Source organism: Atta cephalotes (genome assembly GCF_000143395.1).
Source record: "Atta cephalotes unplaced genomic scaffold scaffold00003, whole genome shotgun sequence".
Taxonomy (NCBI): domain Eukaryota; kingdom Metazoa; phylum Arthropoda; class Insecta; order Hymenoptera; family Formicidae; genus Atta; species Atta cephalotes.
In genome coordinates, this window is record NW_012130067.1 from 6638957 (window position 1) to 6647793 (window position 8837).

Below are 8837 nucleotides of genomic sequence, written 5' to 3' on the forward strand. Positions count from 1 at the left end.
GAAAGCCTTGGCTTGCTCTTTGAGAGAACGGTTAATTTGCGAATGCTTTACTGGAATATCCTTCGTATTTATTCCAAGGAATACGACGATCGTTTGATATAAAAAGAGTGAATGCATCATCGTGAAATAGCGTTAATCCGAGCGAAACTAATCTTTTCGACTATTTTCCATATGCTTTCCCATTTATTCTTTTATTTCTACCGATATATAATATCGAAGCTATCGAAGATAAATTGAGATATTAATCTCAATCGACATGCCCTGGAAATTGTTCCAAGTACAAACTTTGTAAATGGTTTTTACTTGTAAATGTATACAAGAAAGACGAAGGTCGCAAATAAGGCGCTCAACGTTTTTTCTCGAGGGAACATTTGAGAGCTGAATCGTTGACGACGTCGACGTTTACTATCGTTTTTCCCTCTGCGCTTCTCACGTGACTCTACCGAAATCCATTAATAAAATGGAGCAAGTGAGGCAGAATGCGTCCGTATATGCATTTGTATTCTCGTGTTCTCGTGTTCGCGCTCAAGACTATAAGAGGTGATAGCAAACTGGGAGGACAGAGGGAATGCGGAAGAGAAGAGGGTGTAGAATACGACCGACGACGCAGCGAGCCGCGTAGCACGAAACGGAATACATAGTGGATTGTGTAGAGATGTAGCTGCTCCACACGTAGAGCGCTCATAGCACATCGTATATACGCACGTTACGTGCGTACCTATATATGTATTATACGCGTGGAGCAGGGCGCGATTCGCGCTATCGTGTTTCTCGGCTCACCTCGCTTTTCTCATACTCCAATATCGAAAACAATGCGATTTTACTGCCGCCAGCGCATGGCGAAATGCACTGCTCTCTTTCGCGCCGTATGTATGTAGTATGCTCCGGGAGGCCACTAAAAACCGTGCGTGAAACGCGGGCTCCGTATTATCGTTACATACGCATATTCGCAAAGCACGGTCGAAGGAATTTTTGGCCGGGAATAATAGCGCGATACGCTATACAAGTGCGTCGTTAAGCTTAAGCGTTTTGCCTAGCAATTTGCGTGCTTGCAGTTAGGAGTAGCCCCTTGCATCGCGCAATATTACCATAGGTACTTGCCTGTGTGTATTGCATATGTGTTAAATTTTCGCCCAAACTAGGCGTAATTAAGCGAACGACGACGTCGACGATGTAAAAGAACGCGTTCCTTTAATATTTTATCCGCTTTAATATTCAATGTATGCGTGTGCGCATAAAACGGTTCCCGAGCTTATTATCCGAACGCATTATTCGAAATGGAGAAAGAAAATAATTATGGAAAAATATGGAAATATAAAAACAATATATATATATATATATATTTATTTTCGCAAGATATATTCTATATCGATTGATTTGCCGTTTCCTTTTTTTACTTTTTCTCATTACATTATATCTATCTGAATTACAAATCCGTATTACATATGGTTACATGATTGCTGATTTGTTGGATACCAGCATTGAGAATATTGTGACGCAGAAATGATATGCAGAAATGTGCATACACATGGAGCAATTTTGTCTGATTTTACGAAATTATCTGATCACGGAACGAAAATATCGTTGATAAAAATAATTGATATATTCTTAACGTGACGTGAATCTTATAAAGTTGCTGAGAACACAGTTACTTACTTCAAATTTTATTTTCATGAAAAGAACTAGAACTACTAAAATTACATTGGTTAATCTTGAAGCAAATTTTAGAAGTGAAGTCTATCTGTAGTCTATCTATGCGATATCCGCCACGACGATCGACCCCATAAATTCCTCAAAGTATTCAACGATGCTTGAAATCTCCTCGGTAAACGACGTCCGCTCGCTCAGGTCGAGCAACATGGTCTCTGTCTGCCCGATTTGGTTTAACCTCGATCGAGTAGATAAGATTGAAATATGACGTCGATAATACCGATATCGCGTTACATGCTTCGACGCTACGGTTGAGTATATCGAGTAACTCCGAAGCTGGCGATGGATGCAAACCATTAGACTAAAGGCACCACCTCTGCGAAATCGGATATGAACAGACCGTTTCATGATCCGTGATTCGTGAATGATGGAAATTAATCTAAAATTGAATCAAAATCTACACGAAAGAAACGATTTTGTTGAAGTACATTATTATATTCATAATGTCAAATTATAATCAACTTGAAATATTTTTAATAATTTCACCAATGTTGCTCAATATATCGTTAATTTAATTTAAACGGAATTAACTTAAATGAAGTTAAAGAATTTAATTCAAAAAAATGTATTAAATTTACCTAAATTTTTAGTTTATTATTTACTAAGTGCATACATTAATATGCACAATGTTTACATTAAAAATAATTACAGAAATGAATTAATGTACATTCTGATACACATAACTTCTAAAAGTGCATCAATGACTTCAATGCTACACTTATAACTGATGTAATCATCAGCGAATATTTACTGTTCTTCAGTAATAATACACTGATTCATTTTTAGAGAGTAGAAGTTAAAAATGATAAAATGTTATTTAAAGGATTGAATTATCATTGCTCTTTTTATAAGTATCTAAAGGGAGGATTAGAAGATTCAAATCCCTAAAACTCTTATTTTTTTCGCCTTTAATTATAAAAAAAATACAATTTTACTTTTGACTTTTCTTTGTCTTATTTGTTTTTTCTTTTTTTTAAATTTAATTTTAATTAAAAATTGCTGACAATGAGTATTATTAAAATTATATTTTTAATAATACTCATTGTCAGCAATGCTTCACATACAGAAATTTTTTCTTTCCATATTTTTTCTAAATTTTTTAAAAATATCTTTTCCCAGGAAAATCATGAATATTTTGTATATTTGTAATATTATAACAATATAAAGAACTACACGTTTTGTTTTTAATAACTGCATTTCGCCTGTTTTTTCAGGAAAAAATGAAAGTTGTAATTTATAAAATGTAGTATTTTTTTTCTTTTTAAAATTAGGAATGTCGAGAAATCATTCTAAATTATCCATAGAAAAGTAACTTATTAACGTAAAAAATGTTGTTTAACAGAAAAAGGTGAATTTGCTCCGAAAAAAATTCTAGGTATGCCCAGGATATTGATATAATAGTGTATCTAAAAATTTAGCTGGATATGCAGGGTGCGTTATCAAAATCCGGACAAATCGAACAATTTCTTTAAACAAAATGTTTTTAATAAAAAATTAAATATTACAAAAAATCTTTTTACATGGCACTTGGGGGAGCTCCCTGCATGGCTCCCTGTAGAGCATAATTATTCGACATATCCCCCATTAGCTCGAATGATAGCTTCTATTCTCGGTCTGAAGCGTTCGCACGCATGTTGTAATATAACGCTGTCCATGTCGACGAATGCTGCCTTAATAGCAGTCCTTAATGACGTTACATTAGGATGCCGAGACTTGTTTGTAACCTTTTCAACTACGCTCCATATGTAGTAGTTCAAGGGATTTAAATCTGGACTGTTGGGAGATCAGAATGGGAGCCGAGCAACTCGGCTTGTCCTGGCAGCATCAGAGAGCATCTGTCGTATTTTTAATGTGTACGATTTATATCGAAGATTCTCCTCGGCAATTCGACGCATTGTTGGCTCGCTTACACCAACAATCGATGCTAATTTTCGCAACGGATTGCCCTGGATCATCCGAAATCAACGCTTGAGCTCTTTCAACGACTGTGGGAATCCTCGCGATGCGTTCTTTCGAGTGACTCTTCTTCGCTGAAATATTGGAACCTTCATTAGACTGTTCTAAAACCGAATGCCATAATGTCAATTCAAAGAATCGAATTGTTTCCATTGCTGAGCGCTCAGCGCGAAGGCCTTCGATGATCGCGGCTCTTCGAGCATACTCCGCACTTGGTTTCAACATCGCGGTCATTTTGAAAATATGACTTTATTGGAAGTATCAAGCTTTCTCGGACGCCAACAACAACGGAGACATAATATAACGGAAAATTTAAATTGAAATTTGTCCAGATTTTGATAATGTACCCTGAAGATTTAAAAATAGTTTTGTTGGAAACTATCGAAATAATTATGTAGGACGGTCAAACTTAGCATCCAAATTTTTTATATTGTTCACCCTACTTGAATTTCCTACATAATTATTTTGATCCAACAAAATTCTCTTTAAATCTGTATCTACTTAAATTTTTAAATATTTCAGCAAAATCATTCTTTTATATACGTTTTTTTTCTCTGTGTAGAAAATTTTCTATGCATGATTACATATAAAAGAATATAATGGAAACCCTAATGGCTTAAAGAGAGACTTATAGAATGTCTTTTATATTAGCTGGGAAAATTCAGGCAATTTAATTTAGTCTTTTACACTCATAGCTTTAGTTGTGTATGCTTCACCGCGGAAATTTAACACGCGTATTTGTAACAAAGAGCGCCATGGGCGTTCTTCTATTGGATACAAAAAGGCATTACTGCAGTGTTTCGACCTGACGCTCGGTACGCAAAACAAAGGCATTCGTTACATGGACTACACTGAGGACCGCACGTGGTAATTTTTCTTCCGCCGATCAGCGGACACATTAATGATTAAAAGACCATTTCGTGGCACGAGAAATTTTCCTAATGGAAGGTGCATAGGATGACTAGCAGTATCAATTACTGCTGCCATCATTGTGATCTTGCCTATACCGAGAACGTAATTATTCCATTGATGTTAATAATATCGAGCAAGGAATAATGAAATTATTATCGATTGCTTGCGTTTATAATGTTGGTTCATGGTAATTAATTATTACATCAACGAGAGAATAGTATATATGGCGTATTATTAGGAATGACGCAATAGGGGTGTAAAAATCCATCGCTGATTGGACGGATCCGTGTTAAACATTAATATGAATTGGAGTGTGTATATTTACGCGAAATTGAGCACTCAATGTAGAGATAAAATGTCAAATTTGTTATTTAAGTTTATCTGCTATCGGATTATGGCAAATCGGTAATTTGACCGGATATTATAGGGGTTAATAACGGCATGTATATGTACGTATATGTACGTATGTACATATATTGATTTAGGTCGCCTAGCTGCAATGGTTACATTGTTTAGCTTGCACTTATCTGAATTACACGTCATTAAACTCAAACTTTTATGTCTGTTGATGCTAGTCGAAAAGCATTATCAGTATATAGGAAGATGAAATGAAACTATCTTAATATCTTGAAATCTTCATTTTACACATTTTATGTGCTATATTTTTTATTTTTGATGTTTATCATTTTTATGACTTGAAAAGAAGTAATAAAATATGTTTCACTTGGATAGTAAATAGTACTCGTACAATATTTTTACCAAGTTTTATCATTTTTTTTCTCTTCTTTGATTAATTTCTTGGATCAGATTTCTGCAGTTTCGAGCAAGCGACAATTTGCGACGATAATGCACATCCGACATGTGCGGAATTTAGGTGCAAGGAAATCCGGTTCGTCAATAACCACCGCGTAATCGCGATAACGCAGTAGCAAATGGCGATGACGCTTCCCGTGGCCGTTAATTCGTCGAGTATGACTGTAAAGCGCTTTCGCTTTAGCGTACTCGTTAAAATGCGCTCAATCTGCGTCCTCTCGTCGGGCCGACGGCAGACGGCGGTAACGGCGCCGGCACGTACCGAGATGGGCGAAACTAATTTCCGCTCGGAGATGAAACAGCCACCATCGTTTAATTCGTGCCTTAGTGTCAATGGGGCCATTAACGCTTCATCGGGATGTGGATATTTTGCGCGTCGTCCATTCGAGAAGAGCGTCGCACAGTGTGCCCGAAGAGAGATCCGTTTTTAACGGATTCATTTCATTTTATAACGCGTGGTAGCACGTCGCATCGCGAGCTTTGCATTTTGATACCGTGATGCTCCGTTCACGTCGAATATTCTGCCTCGTTATTCTGCCGATTAATGATTTACGGCGTAAAACGTGGCTTCGGAATTCGAACATGTCCGCACACAGCACGCTGGCTCTCCACCAACTAGAGCTCTGCAGTCCCTGTCAACCTGGCAGTTAAATTTTGCTGCGTAATCACGAAATCACTAATTTCAATTAATTTTTTGTCGAACTTTTAATTGAATCTAGTTACAATTTACGCATTATAGCAACTTACTGATTGTCGTTACATTGTTAACTGATTGTTAATTGATTTAATCCTAATCTTTATTTGTCATTGCTGTTATTATTTACCACGTGATTTATTTTTGGAATTAATACAACAAACATTGTAACAGAAAATATCTTTATATTTGAATATGTCGCGTAAAAAATTTAATCTAGTATTATAATTTTAACAATTACACTACTCTGCGATAAAATATTATATGTAATAATTTTATCTTTTGTAATGTACTTTTATTTGCTAAACACAAATCTGTTTCTTTGTTTTCTAAAATTTGGCTATTATGTCACAATTTGACAAAAAGGCAAAAAAACGATTTTGAGGATTTTTATGACATTGCCGCACCGGCAGCAATTTTTTTTCAATCTTGCTAATTCTACGCGAAGGTATCAACTTTTAGTTTTAAAATACATTTTGTTTCAGTCTGATTTTTTGTTCATTCAGACGATTTCAGGCAATGATTCAAAGTGTAAATTCGCAGATTGGTATTATTAATAGAATCGATCGATTTATTTCGATAAAAGGTCTCTCGTGTTTTGAGATACAAAGGTATCATGTTTTAATGAGAACAAACAGAAGCATAGCCTGGTATGCGAGAAAGTGCACGGCAACGCTTTCGTCGACCGAAAGCGCAGTTTTTCCTGGGTGGCACACCGCATAAATGATACATAAACACTGGCATCGCGTAAGAGTGTACATAAGCGGCGTGAAGCGTGAAGGCAGCCTTCGCCATACGTAACGAAGAGATGGTCTCCTCGGGTGCTGGGCAAACAAATGCAGAAATTGGAGCCTGGTACTTCGCCGCCTCCGCCGTCTCCACCGCTCGTCATTGCCGCCGTCGCCGTCGCTATCCCTCCAAGTGTTGCAAGCTCCACGGTCAATAAACACCGACGTCTCTTTCCTTTCTTCTTTCTCCGTATCATTCTCCTCTTTCGGAAGTCGCTGTTGCGAGTGATGAATTGCCCTGAAATACGCGCGCGCTTCGCGTTCTCACTGTAAATTCGCTATAAGAGGATTTAACTCGGTAATTACGTTTGTTGCGTATATTTATTCCCGAGAGATGTTTCGTTACGATGCGTCTTGCAATGTACTTTATTTATCAGATTATTTACAACATTATTTTCTCAGACAGAGATGCAAAAGCATTTACGTATTATACATTATCTATACAACGCACACAGAGAACTTTGTCTTATAATCTTTTGGATTCTGATTCAAGTTGCAGTAGCATTTGTTTGTTTATTAAACTCGCTACTTTTGTTGTAAGACACGTTTTCATAACGTTTGTATGAAATATCACATACCTTTTCGAAATAAATATTGATATTTTTAACTTATTATGTAATGATACTTATTTATTTTAATAATATGTCGCTACATTTTTAAATATTTCTTAATTAAAGAATTAATTAAAAACGTTTTTCTGCCGTTTTTTATTGCGCGCGTGGTATTATTCGAGTTTCTTTAAATATAAACTTTCTCAGTACATCAATATTTTTCACATTTTTTTTTCATTTATTCCCATTGAATCTCGGGAATGCGTAGGAATCATAGAAATGATATCGATGAGATAGCAGTATGCGCATAAATATAAAAAAATATACGCACTTTTTATTTTTATGCACACATATGAAGCGAAGATATGAATGCTATCTGCCAACGCTTTTATATTTCTTGCTCGCATAGAGAAAAGCGATACCATGGTGACTTTAATGTTTGAATTCATATTGGCTTTTCATAGTTGTTGCGACAGAATATGATAAAATACATCTGTACGGGATGTTTCAACATTCGCGAATTAAAATACCAGTATATAGTAAAAAAGTATTTAAAAAATATAAAAAGAGTATAAATTTTTATTTTATGCAGTAATTTGTGAAATAATAAAATGAAACTATTGTTTGAAATAAAAATGTACATATAATTTTTTTTACTTAACTTTTCGGAAGCTTTCTTGTTAAGGTATTTTGATCTACAAATTTCGGAATATCTTATATGTAGATTTCATGAAAAAATTTTGAACTTATTTACTTTAAATACTTTTTTTGATGCTGATGAACAAATAAATTAATATTCATAAAATTCACTGCGAGCTTGCGCTCAATGATAGTAAAGTTTTCACGATTTGCAATGTTTGAATTCCCCTTGAGCATCGACAATTTCTGCAACATTGTTCAAATGAGTTTCCAAACTGTCTTTCGCGGTTATCGTATGACAGCGAGACCGTTTCTAAAATAAAGCGGATATTGGGAAATGTCACAGAGAGATCGAATCATACTTCGCTCCGTCGATAGTTCTTCGAAACGTTCCGTTGTACTACTTTGCAACAGCATCCGAATACTACTTCCTTACGAAGAAATCACTAGCATCTGTCGTCCTTGCAGATCTTTTTATCAAAGCTCCCTCAATGTTCCGCTGTCATACTTTTGTGATTATTTGTTAGATATAAAATTTTCGCTAAAGTAACAAAATAGAAAGTATTTTATTAAAGGTTCTGTTCAAGAGATATTTCAAAGAAGTTCAAGTTTATAAGTACAGTTATAAACTTGTACACATGATTAATACCGAGAGAAAAATTGTTTGGTATTTAAACTATAATTACACATTACTATAATTATGATTGATACTATAGTATTAGTAACAACTATATAAAATTATGTATATATATATATATATATATATATATATAT